This window comes from Psammomys obesus, unplaced genomic scaffold, assembly GCF_907164565.1.
Source record: "Psammomys obesus unplaced genomic scaffold, mPsaObe1.curated_primary_1811, whole genome shotgun sequence".
Classification (NCBI taxonomy): Eukaryota; Metazoa; Chordata; class Mammalia; order Rodentia; family Muridae; genus Psammomys; species Psammomys obesus.
In genome coordinates, this window is record NW_026596110.1 from 1,046,479 (window position 1) to 1,060,369 (window position 13,891).

A 13,891-nucleotide genomic window follows, 5' to 3' on the forward strand; every position below is an offset into this window, starting at 1 on the left:
CCAAAGACATTAAAGCTCAAACTATGTATGCTCATACAAAAAAAAAAGACTCACAAGCAGCCTCATTATAAAGCACAAAAAGGTTCTTATGTGAAATGCCTAAACCTCAATGTTTTCTTGTAGTTGCTGAGCTAAATAATGTGATTCTTGAGTTTACAGATGTAAAAGCTGTCACTGAAGTCTGAAGGACCTGTATCTGCTGTCCCTGTGAACTACATTTACACCACTCCAGAAATTTGGGTACTGGCACGGTAACGTAGGAGTACAGAGGCCAAATTCAAAGGGGGTGAGCCACAGTTACCCAAAAGGATCAGCTTGCAGAAAGGTCAGAGTCTGAAAGGCTAGTAGGACAATTACTCAACAGTGTATTTACTCTCTATGAAGTAATCACATATGGGTTGAATTTCTAAGAACAGATTATGATAATGTCGACCTCTGGTCAAATCCTTGTACCTTAGAACTTAAAGGCAGAGCTGGCCTCATACGGCGCTCTCTCCACAGACATGTGGGACTGTCGCCAGAAGCTGTGTTCTCTGAAAAAGCAACTTCCTCTTGTTGATTGTAAAGTACAGTTAGATAAAGAGAGCCCATATATATTTAAAAATTAATTTTATTGCAGAAGGTTGGAGGTTATAATTATAGCTTTTAATTTAAATTTGAATTGGTATTGAACAAACAAGCTCTCTGCTTTTCAAATGATTTGAAAGTCACATTTATTTGCCTCTTTGTTGTGATGGTGGTTTGATTCTTTTTTCTTTTTTAAGTAAAATTAGTAAACTTGTGCAATAGCATCAAGGAAATTACCTGAGGTGTCTCATATGAGTAGGCTCTAGCCAGGGTGGACACAGCTTAAATTATAAAAACTAAAGATTATAATACAAAGAAGTAAAAGTTCATGCTGACTCCTAAGAGAACTTTTGTTCATCTAACCACGGAGCATAATGCGACTGATTCATGGGACTTTAAATGAATCCTGTGGGATAAAGCACCAGACTTACTAGTGTCCATTTTCATCCAAGATCTTTATTCTCTAATGTTCCTGGTCCTATTGAAACATTTCAGTATCTGAAAATACAGCAATGTTCCTACCCAAGAGAAAAGCCATTATGTGTATGCTGGTCACAATGATCGGTGTGATACTGTTTCATTTTCCTGTTGTTGTTTTGTTTTGTTGTTTTTGTTTTTTAAATAAACTTTCACACCCTTGGGGGAAAAAAAAGAAGTTTGAAATATAACTTAAAAGCAATGTTATGGCAGACCTAAAAGCCCTAGGAGGGAAAAAAAAGAAACAGACACACCCAAAAGGAGTGGATTGGAAACAATGAAAAAGAAAAAACAAAAACAATACCAAGAATTAATGAAACCCAGAGCTGGTTCTTTGAGAAAATCAACAAGGAAAAACAAAACAAAACAAAACAAAACCCCTTAATGAAACTAGCTAAAAGGCAGAGGAAAACTATCCAAAAAAAAAAATCAGAAAGGAAAAGGGGGACATCACAATAGACACTGAGGAAATTTAAAAATTCATTAGGTTGTACTACAAAAGCCTATATGCCACAAAATTTGAAAATCTAAATGAAACAGACAATTTTCCTGATAAGTTCCATTTACCAAATTTAAATCAAGATCAGGTAAATAGAATAAATAGTCCTATATCCCTCAAGGAAATTGAAAATAGAAGCAGTCATCAAAAGTCTCCCTTCCAAAAAAAAAAAAAAAGCCCAGGGACAGACTATTTCAGTGCAGAATTCTACCAGGCCTTCAAAGAAGAGCTATCTCCTCCAATTTTCTTCCACAAAATAGAAATAGAAGGAACATTACCAAACTCATTCTATGAAGCCACAGTCACCTTGATACCTAAACCACAGAAAGACCGGACAAAAAAGAGAACTTCAAACCTATCTTTCTTTTGAACATTGATAAAAAAAATATTCAATAAAATACTTGAAATGGAATCCAAGAAGACATAAAAGATATCATCCACCGTGACAAAATAGGTCATCCCAGGCATGCAAGGAAATCCATCAATGTAATCCACCATACAAACAAACTGAAGGAGAAAAAACACATGACCATCTCCTCAGATGTTGAAAAGGCATTTGACAAAATCCAACACCCACTCATGTTTAAAGTCTTAGAGATATCAGGGATGCAAGGCACATACCTAAAACAATACAGAGCAAGCCTATGGCCAACAGTATATTAAATGGAGAGAAACTTAAATCAATCCCACTGAAATCAGGGAGAAGGCAAAGCTGCTCACTCTCTCCATATCTCTTCAACATAGTAGTTGAAGTCCTAGCTAAAGTAATAAGACAACTAAAGGAGATGAAGGGGATACAAATCGGAAGGAAGATGTCAAAGTATCACTATTTGCAGGTAATATGATAGTTTAGATGAGTGACCCCAAAAATTAAACCAGAGAACTCCCTCAGCTGGAAAAAAAATAAGCAAAGTGACTGAACACAGAATTAACTAAAAATAAATAAAGAAATTTAAAAAAAACAGTAGCCTTCCTGTATACAAAAGACAAAAGGGCTGAGAAAGAAATTAAAGAATGTACACCCTTCACAATAGCCACAAATAACATAAAGTACCTTAGTGTGATTCAAACCAAACAAGTGAAAGACTTGTTTGAAAAAACAAGTTTTAAAAAAAAAATTTCAAGCCTCTAAAGAAAGAAAATTGAAGAAGATAGATAGAAAGATCTCCTATGCTCATGAAACAGTAGGAGTAACTGCCAAAAACCATCTACAGATTCAATGAAGTTCCGATCAAATTACCAACATAATTCTTTACAGACCTTGAAAGAACAATTCTCAATTTTGTATGGTTAAACAAAAATCTCAGAATTGATAAAACAATCCTATAAAACAGATCGTCTGTAGGTATCTCCATCCCTGATCTCAAGCTGTACTACAGAGCAATGGTAATGAAAACTGCATGGTACTGGCATGGAAACAGAATGTGGATCAATGGAATCAAATAGAAGACCCAGAAATAAACTCACACACTTACGGTACTTGATTTTTGACACAGAAACCAAAACCATACTGTGGAAAAGAACAAAATGATAGCTTCAGACTGAGAAAGGATCTCCACCAACCCTATATCTGACAGAGGACTAATATCCACAATATATAAAGAACTCGAGAAGTTAAAATGCAACAAATTAAATAATCCAATTTAAAAATGGGGTACAGAGCTAAACAAAAAATTCCTTGTAGAGGAATATCAAATGGCAAAGAAACACTTAAAGAAATGCTCAAGGTCCTTAGTCATCAGGGAGATGCAAGTCAAAACAACCCTGAGATTTGTCACCTTACACCCATCAGAATGGCCAAGATTAAAAATTCAATTGACAATATATGCTGGAGAGGATATGGAGAAAGGGAAACCCTCCTCCATTGCTGGTGGGAATTTAAACTTGTATGACCACTTTGGAAATCAATCTGGCGCTTTCTCAGAAAATTAAGAATAGTGTTACCTCAAGATTCCACTATACCACTCCTAGGTAAATATAAAAATATGTTCAAGTATACAATGAGGACTTTTTTTAAACATGTCCACAACAGCTTTATTTATAATAGCCAGAATCTGGAAACGACCCTAATATCCCTCAACTGAGGAATGGATACAGGAATTGTGGTATATTTATATAATTAAAAACAAGGAAATCATGAAATTTGCAGGGAAATGGAGGGAACTAGAAAAGAGCATTCTGAGTGAGGTATCCCAGATACAGAAAGATAAACATGTTATATACTCATTTTTAAGAAGATACTAGGCCTATAATGTAGGATAAACATACTAAAATCTGTACATCTAAAGAAGCTAAGCAAGAAGGAGGACCCTGGATAAGATGATCAATCCTCATTCAGAAAGGCAAATGGGATAGACATCAGAAGAGGAAGAAAACAGGGAACAGGACAGAAGCCTACCACAGAGGGCCTCTAAAAGACTCTACCCAGTAGGGTATTAACGAAGATGCTGAGACTCATAACCAAACTTTGGGCAGAGTGCATGGAATCTTATGAAAGAAGGGGGAGATAGAAAGACCTGAAGGGGACAGGAGCTCCACAAGGAGAGCAACAGAATCAAAACATCTGGGCTTAGGGGTCTTTTCTGAGACTGATACTCTAACCAAGGACCATGTATGCAGATAATGTAGAACCTCTGCACAGATGTAGCCCATGGCAGCTAGGTCCAAGTTTCCCTAGTAAGGGGAAAAGGGACTGTCTTTGACATGAACTCAAAGGCTAGCTCTTTGATCACGTTCCCTTGAGAGGGGAGCATTCTTACCAGGCCACAGAGGAAGACAATGCAGCCAGTTCTGATGAGACCTGATAGGCTAGGGTCAGATGGAAAGGTAGGAGGACCTCCCCTATCAGTGGACTTGGAAAGGGGTGTGGGAGGAGATGAGGGAGGGAGGGTGTGGTTGGGAGGGAATGTGGAAGGGGGCTACAGCTGGGATACAATCTGCATAAACTGTAATTAATATTAAAATAATTTTTAACACATCAGAAAAAGGCTGGCTTTCAACGCCAACATTATTTTGCACAGTACCATTTATAGCAATTATTTTATGTGATTCTGCTTGTCATGGTTCTCAGGAGCTACAATTATGTCCATTCTATCTATCACTGTCTCTCACCATTATTAAACACATTTGAAAGTACCACAATTGTCCCATGTCCTTTTACCTGAATTGAACTGAGCCAACCACAGCTATTACTGACTACTGCTCCAGTAGTGAGGCTTTTGTTTTTCAGAACTCTTGTTGATGATGATGGGACTGGAGAAATAGAAACTGAAACAGTGATTTTGATGCTTCTTGGGTCTAAGGTGCTAAAATAGAAATTCAGTGTCCCAATCTCCAAACACAGAATGCTCAAAAAAAACTTTATAACTAGTGTGGGAAGGCATGGATATGGGTCATTTACTAAACATATTAAGAACACAACTCAGTTTACACATTGTAAGGTAAAGAGATGAGATAACATGATTTACAAGTTTTTCTAGCTTCATAATCTGTAGCATGATTAATTCAAAACTACCTGTTTTCATGATGCTTCTTTTACATTGAAATAATCAGTCTCTAAGTACTTCTTTAAAAATGTTAATAATCAATAAATGGCATATGAGAACTACTCTAATAATGACTCTGTATTATTCATAATATATCATGAAATAACCTCAGATATATTTTTTAAAAGAGAGTAGCACAATGGTGAATTCTCTGGATTCTGGACCACAGAAGGCAAATCAGTCTATAATAAAAATACTATGCATATTCTGATTTCTATGTGTAATTTTATATGATTTTGTTTAATATCCCAAATTTATATATTTCCTATGAGACTGAATGACCTTTAAGACATTAACATTATAATATTCAAAGAAGTCCAAGCTGGCAGTGACCACTCTGCACTGTATCTGAGGAATAAGGGATTGGAGACTACAAGATGGGAGAGCAGACAGGCAGGTGGATCCAGAGCATTGACTTTGGTTCTTCCCAAACTGAAAGGGACATGCCAGAATCAATCTGGCCCAGGAGCAAGGGGCCATCTCCCAGGTTCGGTAGCTCTGGGCGCACTGCCCTTTCAGCATGCTCTGGTGAATGAAGATCCAGGTACACTCCTCTCTAATAGCAGATATTGGATCCCTCCCACTCCCGTGAAGGCAGCATCAGCATTCCCTAAACAGCATGCCAGCCTCCAAGTCATGGTTCTGCTGGTCACCCTATGAAAAACAGAATCACATGGAACCCAGATCCAAGATGGCAGAGCCCAGACAAAACTGAGTTCCAGAAGCACAGTGTCAGTCTATATGCCACTAAATTTGAAAATGTAAATGAAAGACAATTTTCTAGATAGGGTCCACTTGCCAAAGTTGAATCAAGATTAGATAAATAAATTAAATAGTCCTATATCCCCTAAGGAAATAGAAGCAGTCGCCCAAAGTCTCCCATTCAAAAAAGGCCCAGAGCCAGATGGTTTCATCACATAATTGTACCAGACCTTCAAAAAAAAAGAGCCAATACCAATACTCTTTAAACTATTCTCCAAACTAGAAACAGAAGGAACATTATTACCAAACTCATTCTATGAGGCTATAGTCACCTTGATACCTAAACCACACAAAGACCCAACCAAAAAAAGAGAATTTTGGAACAATTTCTCTTATGAACATTGAAGTAAAAGTACTCAGTAAAAAAATTCACAAACCAAGTCCAAGAACACATCAATAATATGGTCCACCATGACCAAGAAGGGTTCATCCCAGGTATGCAGGGGTGGTTCAATATACAAAAATCCATCAGTATAATCCACCATGTAAAAAAAACTGAAGGAGAAAAACCACATGATCACCTCCTTAGATGCTGAAAAAGCATTTGACAAAATCCAACACCCATTCATGTTTAAATTCTTAGAGCAGGGATGCAAGGCACATAGCTAAACATAGTAAAGACAATATACAGCAAGTGTATAGCCAACTTCAAACAAAACAGAAAGAAACTTAAATCAACTCAACTGAAATCAGGAACAAGGCAAGGCTGTCCACTCTCTACATATCTCTTCAACATAGTATTTGAAGTCCTAGCTAGAACAATAAGACAACTAAAGGAGATCAAGGGGATACAAATCAGAAAGGAAGAAATAAATGTATTACTGTCCACAAATGAAATGATAGTTTACATGAGTGACTCCCAAACCTCCTACAGCTGATAAACACCTTGAGCAAAGTGGATACAAAATTAACTCAAAAACTCAGTAGCATTATTGTATATAAAAGACAAATGGGCCGAGAATGAAATTAGGAAAACAACACCCTTTGCAATAGCCTCAAACAACATAAATTTCCTTGGTGTAACTCAAACCAAGCAAGTGAAAGACTTGTATGAAAAAAATAATAACTTCAAGTCTCTGAAGAAAGAAACTGAAAAAGATTTCAGACGATGGAAAAACCTCCCATGCTCATAGGTCAGTAGAATTAACATAGTAAAAATGGCCATCCTACTAAAAGTAATCTTCAGATCTACAGATTCAACAACAACAACAAAAAAAAACAAATAGCTAAAACAACCCTGTATAACAGATCTTCTGGAGGTTATCTCCATCACTGATCTCAAAGTGAACTGTAGAGCAACAGTAATAAAAGTGGCATGGTGGCATAGAAACAGACTGGGGTCAAAATATTAGAAGATGGAAAGATCTCCCGAGCTCATTGATCAGAAGGGTTAACATAGTGAAAATAACCATCCTGCCAAAAGCAATCTGAAGGTTCAATGCAATTCCCATCAAAATACCAACACAATTTTTTATTGAACTTAAAAGAAAAATTTTGGGGGGGGCGACAAGATGGTGGCGCCAGAACACTGCGTCTGAGGAGCAGGGCAACATTTTCCAACAACGACAAAGAGACTGAACTCTGGGCCCTAAAACAACAGCGATCATTTTTTTCCCAGGTGAGAGGAAACTTCCACGGTGTGGAAATCAGTCGGGTCCACTCTCAGGTCACTCAGCCAGAACCCGGAAGAGATCCCAGGTCATGCAAGCACTAAGTCACCAGACCATAGCCACATGCCTGCGTGTCCTCATCACATTCCCAGGCTGATCGGTGGGCACAAAAAACACAAGAGACTGGGAGTCCCAATGGCGAGAAAACGCCACAGGGAAGGAAGAAAACAGTACTGACTTGGATCACCCAGTCTTTCCCTGGAAAAAGTCTCTCAGACCAGCAGGTACGAGCCGCCATCATTGAACTAGGCTCTAGCTGCAAGCACCAACAGTTGCTGAGAGCCCAGTTCTTTGGCACAGACAGAGCAGTGCACCCCAGGGCACCAGAGACTGAGAGTCACTGTCGGGAGAAATCCTCACAGGGAAAGAAACAAAGGGCCACCTAGTATATCCCTGAAAAAGGCCCAGAAGACCAGCCCAACCCAGGGACCTGCTATGTAACAAATAGACTGCTGTTACCAGGAAAGCGGTATCTACCTACCACAGATTACTGCTTGGGTATTGGGGCACAGAGCCCCAACACCTACAAAAGCCTGGAATCCTCTAGATCAACCCCTAGATACTACTTCAAGAGGTGACCAGTTATCCCTAACAAAACTGACCAAACCACGGGACACACAGGTTACAGCAGCAGATCACTAAATTTACAGCAAGAAACCCAGAAGCAGGGCAGCTGTCTTCAAGACTTCTGCTGGTGAGAGGAGAGCCCTCTTGACTAAGTAGGACCACAGTTACCACTCAGGTCTCTATGCCTGAGGGGAGAGCAGCAACTCCTGAAAAACACCGGCAATCCAGTGACTATACCCAAAAAGCTGAGAAGGCTTCCTTCAGGAAAAACCATCTTTCTGCCAAGGAGATTTTCTCCACCACAAGATTCTAGAAACCACCAGAAACTAACACCCAATAACTAAGATAGCCCAATGGGTAGAGGCCAGCATAAAAGCTCAACCAACAAAAGACAGAGCAATATGGCATCTCCAGAACCCAGTTATCCAGGGGCAAGTAGCCCTGGACACCCCAGCATAATTGAAATTCAAGAAGATGACCTAACATCTATGCTCATGAAGAGGATAACAGAGAAAACAAATAAAGTGCATAAAGACCTAGAGGAAGACAAACTCAAACAGATTATGGCCATTCGTTGCAGCCAAACAGTTTGTGGCCTTTGGAGAGGAAATGCTTAAATCACTGAATGAAATAAAAGAAACAGAAGATTGTTCAAACAAACAGCTGAAGGAATTGATGGAAAAACAGGAAAATACAGTCAGACAAAGGAAATCAACAAAACAGCTCAAGATCTGAAGATAGAATTGGAAAAATTAAAGAAAACACAAATAGAGGAAATTGTGGAGAGAAAGAACTTAGGGAAGAAAACAGGAACTACAGAACCAATGGAACCAATGGAAGAAAGAATGGAGATGGAAGAAAGAATCTTAGGTGTGGAAGATACAATGGAAGAAATCGATGTACTCATCAAAGAAAATGTTAAATCTAAAGAATTCCTGACACAGACCGTCCAAGAAATTAAAGACAATATGAAAAGACAAAAACCTAAGAATAAACAACAACAACAAAACCTAAGAATAATAGGAATAGAGGAAAAAGAAGATTCTCTCCTCCAAGGCCCAGAAAATATTTTCAACAGAATCATTGAAGAAAATTTCTCCAACTTAAAGGAGAGGCCAATAAGAATAAAAGAGGCCTACAGAACACCCAATATATTAGACCAGAAAAGAAAATCCTCACACCACATAATAATCAAAACAATAAGTATACAGAACAAAGAAAAAATACTAAAAGCTGCAAGGGAAAAAGGCCATCAGAATCATACCTGACTTCTCAACAGAGACTATGAAAGCCAGAAGGGCCTAGACAGATATCATGCAGACCCTAAGAGAACACAGATGTCAGCCCAGGCTACTATACCCAGCAAAACTCTCGGTCCTCATAGACAGAGAAAACAGATATTCAACAAGAAAAAGAAATTTTAACAATATCTACACACAAATCCAGCATTACAGAAGACACTAGAAGGAAAAGTACAACCCAAGAAAACTAGCTACTTTCAAGAAAACACAGGAAATAATTAACCTCACTACAGTAAAACAAAAAGTACCAAGCACACAAACATACTACCATAGCCAACATCAAAATCAAAGGATCTAACAGCCAATTGTCATTAATCTCTCTCAACATCAATGGACTCAATTCTCCAATAAAAAGAAACAGACTAACAGAATGGATGCATAAACAAGACACAGCAATCTTTTGCATACAAGAAACACACCTAAGTCACAAAGATAAACATTACCTGAGGATAAAGGGCTCGAAGAAGGTTTTCCAAGTGTATGGAGCCAAGAAGGAAGCAGGAGTAGCCATTCTAATATCTGATAAAATAGACTCTCAATGAAAATTAATAAAAAGAGATGGAGAAGGACACTTCATAGCCACCAAGGGAAAATTCCACCTGAATATCTATACCCCAAATACAAGGGCACCCACATTTGTAAAAGAAACATTGATGAAACTTAAACTGCGCATAGATCCCCACACATTAATAGTGGGAGACTTCAACACCCCACTCTCAACAAAGGACAGGTCAACAAAACAAAAATTAAACAAAGAAACAATTTCTCTAACAGATGCCATTAATTGAATGGACCTAACATACATTTACAGAACCTTACACCCAAACACAAAAGAATTTACCCTCTCAGCACTTCATGGAACCTTCTCCAAAATAGACCATACACTTGGTCATAAAGCGAGCCTCAACAGATAAAAGGAGATTGAAATAATCCCTTGTATCCTATCTGATCACCATGGACTAAAGCTGGACCTCAACAACAACAGAAATAGCAAAAAGCCTACACACATATGGAAACTAAACAACTCACTACTAAATGACAGCTGGGTCAGGGAAGAAAAAAAGAAAGAAATTAAAGTCTTCCTAGAATTCAATGAAAATGAAGACACAACATACCCAACTTATAGGACACAATGAAAGCAGTGGTAAGAGGAAAGTTCATAGCACTAAGTGCCTTCAAGAAGAAATTTGAGACATCTCATTCAAGCAACTTAATGGCTCACCTAAAAGCCCTAGAAAAACAAAAAAGAAGCAGACACACCAAAGAGGAGTAGACAGCTAGAAATAATCAAACTCAGGGCTGAAATCAATGAATTAGAAACAAATAAAACTATTCAAACAATCAATGAAACCAAGAGCTGGTTCTTTGAGAAAATCAACAAGATAGACAAACCCTTAGCCAAATTAACTAAAAGGCAGAGAGACACCATCCAAATCAACAAAAACAGAAATGAAAAGGGAGACATAACTACAGACACTGAGGAAATCCAAAAAATCATTAGGACTTACTTCCAAAGTCTATACGCCACAAAATTCAAAAATCTAAATGAAATGGAAAATTTTCTTTATCGATTCAACTTACCAAAGCTGAATTAGGACCAGGTAAATCAATTAAATAGTCCTATATCCCCCAAGGAAATAGAAGCGGTCATTGAAAGTTTCCCATCCAAAAAAAGCCCAGGACCAGATGGTTTCAGTGCAGAATTCTACCAGACCTTCAAAGAAGAGCTAATGCCAATTCTCTTCAAACTATTCCACAAAATAGAAACAGAAGAAACACTACCAAACTCATTCACCTTGGTACCTAAACATCAGAAAGACCTAACAAAGAAAGTGAATTTCAGGCCAGTCTCTCTTATGAACATTGATGCAAAAATACTCAACAAAATGCTTGCAAACCAAATACAAGAACACATCAAAGATATCATCCAATATGACCAAGTAGGATTCATCCCAGGTATTCAGCGTTGGTTCAATATACGGAAATCCATCAATGTCATCCATCATATTAACAAACTGAAAGAAAAAAAAACACATGATAATCTCCTTAGATGCTGAAAAGGCATTTGACAAAATCCAACAACCATTCATGTTTAGAGTATTGGAGAGATCAGCTATACAAGGCACATACCTAAACATAGTAAAAACAATATTCAGCAAGCCTATAGCCAACATCAAACTCAATGGAGAGAAACTTAAACCAATCCCACTGAAATCAGGGACAAGACAAGGCTGCCCAGTCTCTCCATACCTCTTCAACATAGTACTTGAAGTCCTAGCCAGAGCAATAAGACAACTAAAGGAGATCAAGGGGATACAAATCGGAAAGGAAGAGGTCAAAGTGTCACTATTCGCAGATGATATGATAGTATGTATGAGTGACCTCAAAAATTCTCCCAGGGAACTCCTACAGCTGATAAACACCTTCAGCAAAGTGGCCAGATACAAAATTAACTCAAAAAAATCAGTAGCCCTCCTGTATACAAAAGAAAAAATGGCTGAGAAAGAAATTAGGGAAACAACACCCTTCACAATAACCACAAAGGACATAAGGTACCTTGGGGTGAACCTAACCAAGCAAAGCAAAGACTTGTATGAAAAAAATTTCCAGTCTCTGAAGAAAGAATTAGAAGAAGATATAAGAAGATGGAAAGAGCTCCCATGCTCATGGGTTGGCAGGATTAACATAGTAAAAATGGCTATCTTACCAAAAGCAATGTACAGATTCAATTGCAATTCCCATCAAATTACCAATACAATTCTTTACAGATCTTGAAAGAAAAATTCTCAACTTCATATGGAATAATAAATTGCTAAAACAATCCTCTACAATAAAAGATCTTCTGGATGTGTCCCAGAAGCAGAAAGACACACATGGTATATACTCACTAATATAGACATATAACATAGGATAAACCTACTAAAATATGTACATCTAAAGAAACTAATCAAGAGAGGAGACCCTGACTAAAACGCTCAATCCCCATCCTGAAAGGCAAAGAGGATGGACATCAGAAGAAGAAGAAAACAGGAAACAACTTAGGAACCTGTCACAGAGGGCCTCCGAAAAGCTCTGCCCTGCAGATTATCAAAGCAGACGCTGAGACTTATGACCAACTGTTGGGCAGAGTGCATGGAATCTTATATAAGAAGTGGGAAATAGTAAGAGCTGGCAAGGACGGGAACCCCACAAGGAGAGCAACAGAACCAGAAAATTGGAACACAAGGAACTTCAAAGAGACTCATACTCCAACCAAGGACTATTCATGGAGATATCCTAGAACCCCTGCACAGATGTAGCACATGACAGTTCAGTATCCAAGTTGCTTACATAGTAAGGGGAAGAAGGACTGCCTCTAACATAATCTGATTGACCTGCTCTTTGATCACCTCCCCCTGAGGGGGGAGCAGCCTTACTAGGCCACAGAAGATGACAATGCAACCCCTCCTGATGGGATCTGGTAGACTAAGATCAGAAGAAAGGAGAAGAGGACCTCCCCTATCAGTGGACTTAAGGAGGGGCATGCATGAAGAAGGGGGAGGGAGGTTGGGATCTGGAGGGGAGGAAGGAGGGGCTTATGGGGGGATACAAAGTGAATAAAGTGTAATTAATAAAAAATAAATAATAATAATAAAGTAAAACAAGTAATTAAAAAAATAAGTAAAACCATACTTCATTTTGGAAACAAACAACATTGAAAAAAATTCATAAGAATTTCTTTGCCAGGATAGTTAAATATTTTGAAAACAAGTTGAGATATAGAACACAGTGAGTAACTTTTGTTTGCTTAAGAAAGAACAAAATTGCTGTGGTTTTAATTCTTGGGCTTTTATTTTTTTCTGAGGAAAAATAAAAAACAGCTCTTAATGTCAAATAAAATAGTTTTTAATGTCAACGGCCTGAGATAGAAAAAACAATTCAGTTTGTTGTTCCAGATGGAAATATCCTCAAGATGAAATTTAAATGTAAGTAATGTCTCTAGTGAAAGATCCCCATAGGCCAACCTCCTTTAAGGGCTTCTGAGAGTACATATGTGAGCTCTGAACAAAGACTAAGATGGGCTGTTGTGCCAGAATAACTTAGAAGACAATAAATATGCTAGGACATGGGCAGAGAAGAGAGAATGAGTGTGCAGATGCTGGCTGCTCTTTATCCTCTACAAAGAAATGTCACTTCAGTTAATTTGGGGGCAAATACAGCCATAAAGCTTTGCTTTCATTAGATAACTTGTAACTTCAATTTTCATTCTGCTTTGACCATTGTGTTTTGGAAACAACTCAAAAATAAAACTCATAAAAACAAAGAAAATATGCATGCATTTACATCATCATATTTTTAATATTAGCACAAAGATAAATGTGCAATTTTTTTCTAGAAAGGTAGATAGATGATAGATAGACAAATGGTTGGATAGATGGATGGATGTATCAGTAGATAGATGGATAGATACATATAAATAGATGATAGATAGATAGATAGATAGATAGATAGATAGATAGATAG

The 13,891-nt window shown here is 37.9% G+C and overlaps 1 pseudogene; it reads left to right on the top strand.

Moving 5' to 3' along the window:
• LOC129692654 (olfactory receptor 4A47-like) overlaps nucleotides 1–13,891 on the top strand; it is a 30,665-nt pseudogene that overhangs the window by 771 nt on the left and 16,003 nt on the right.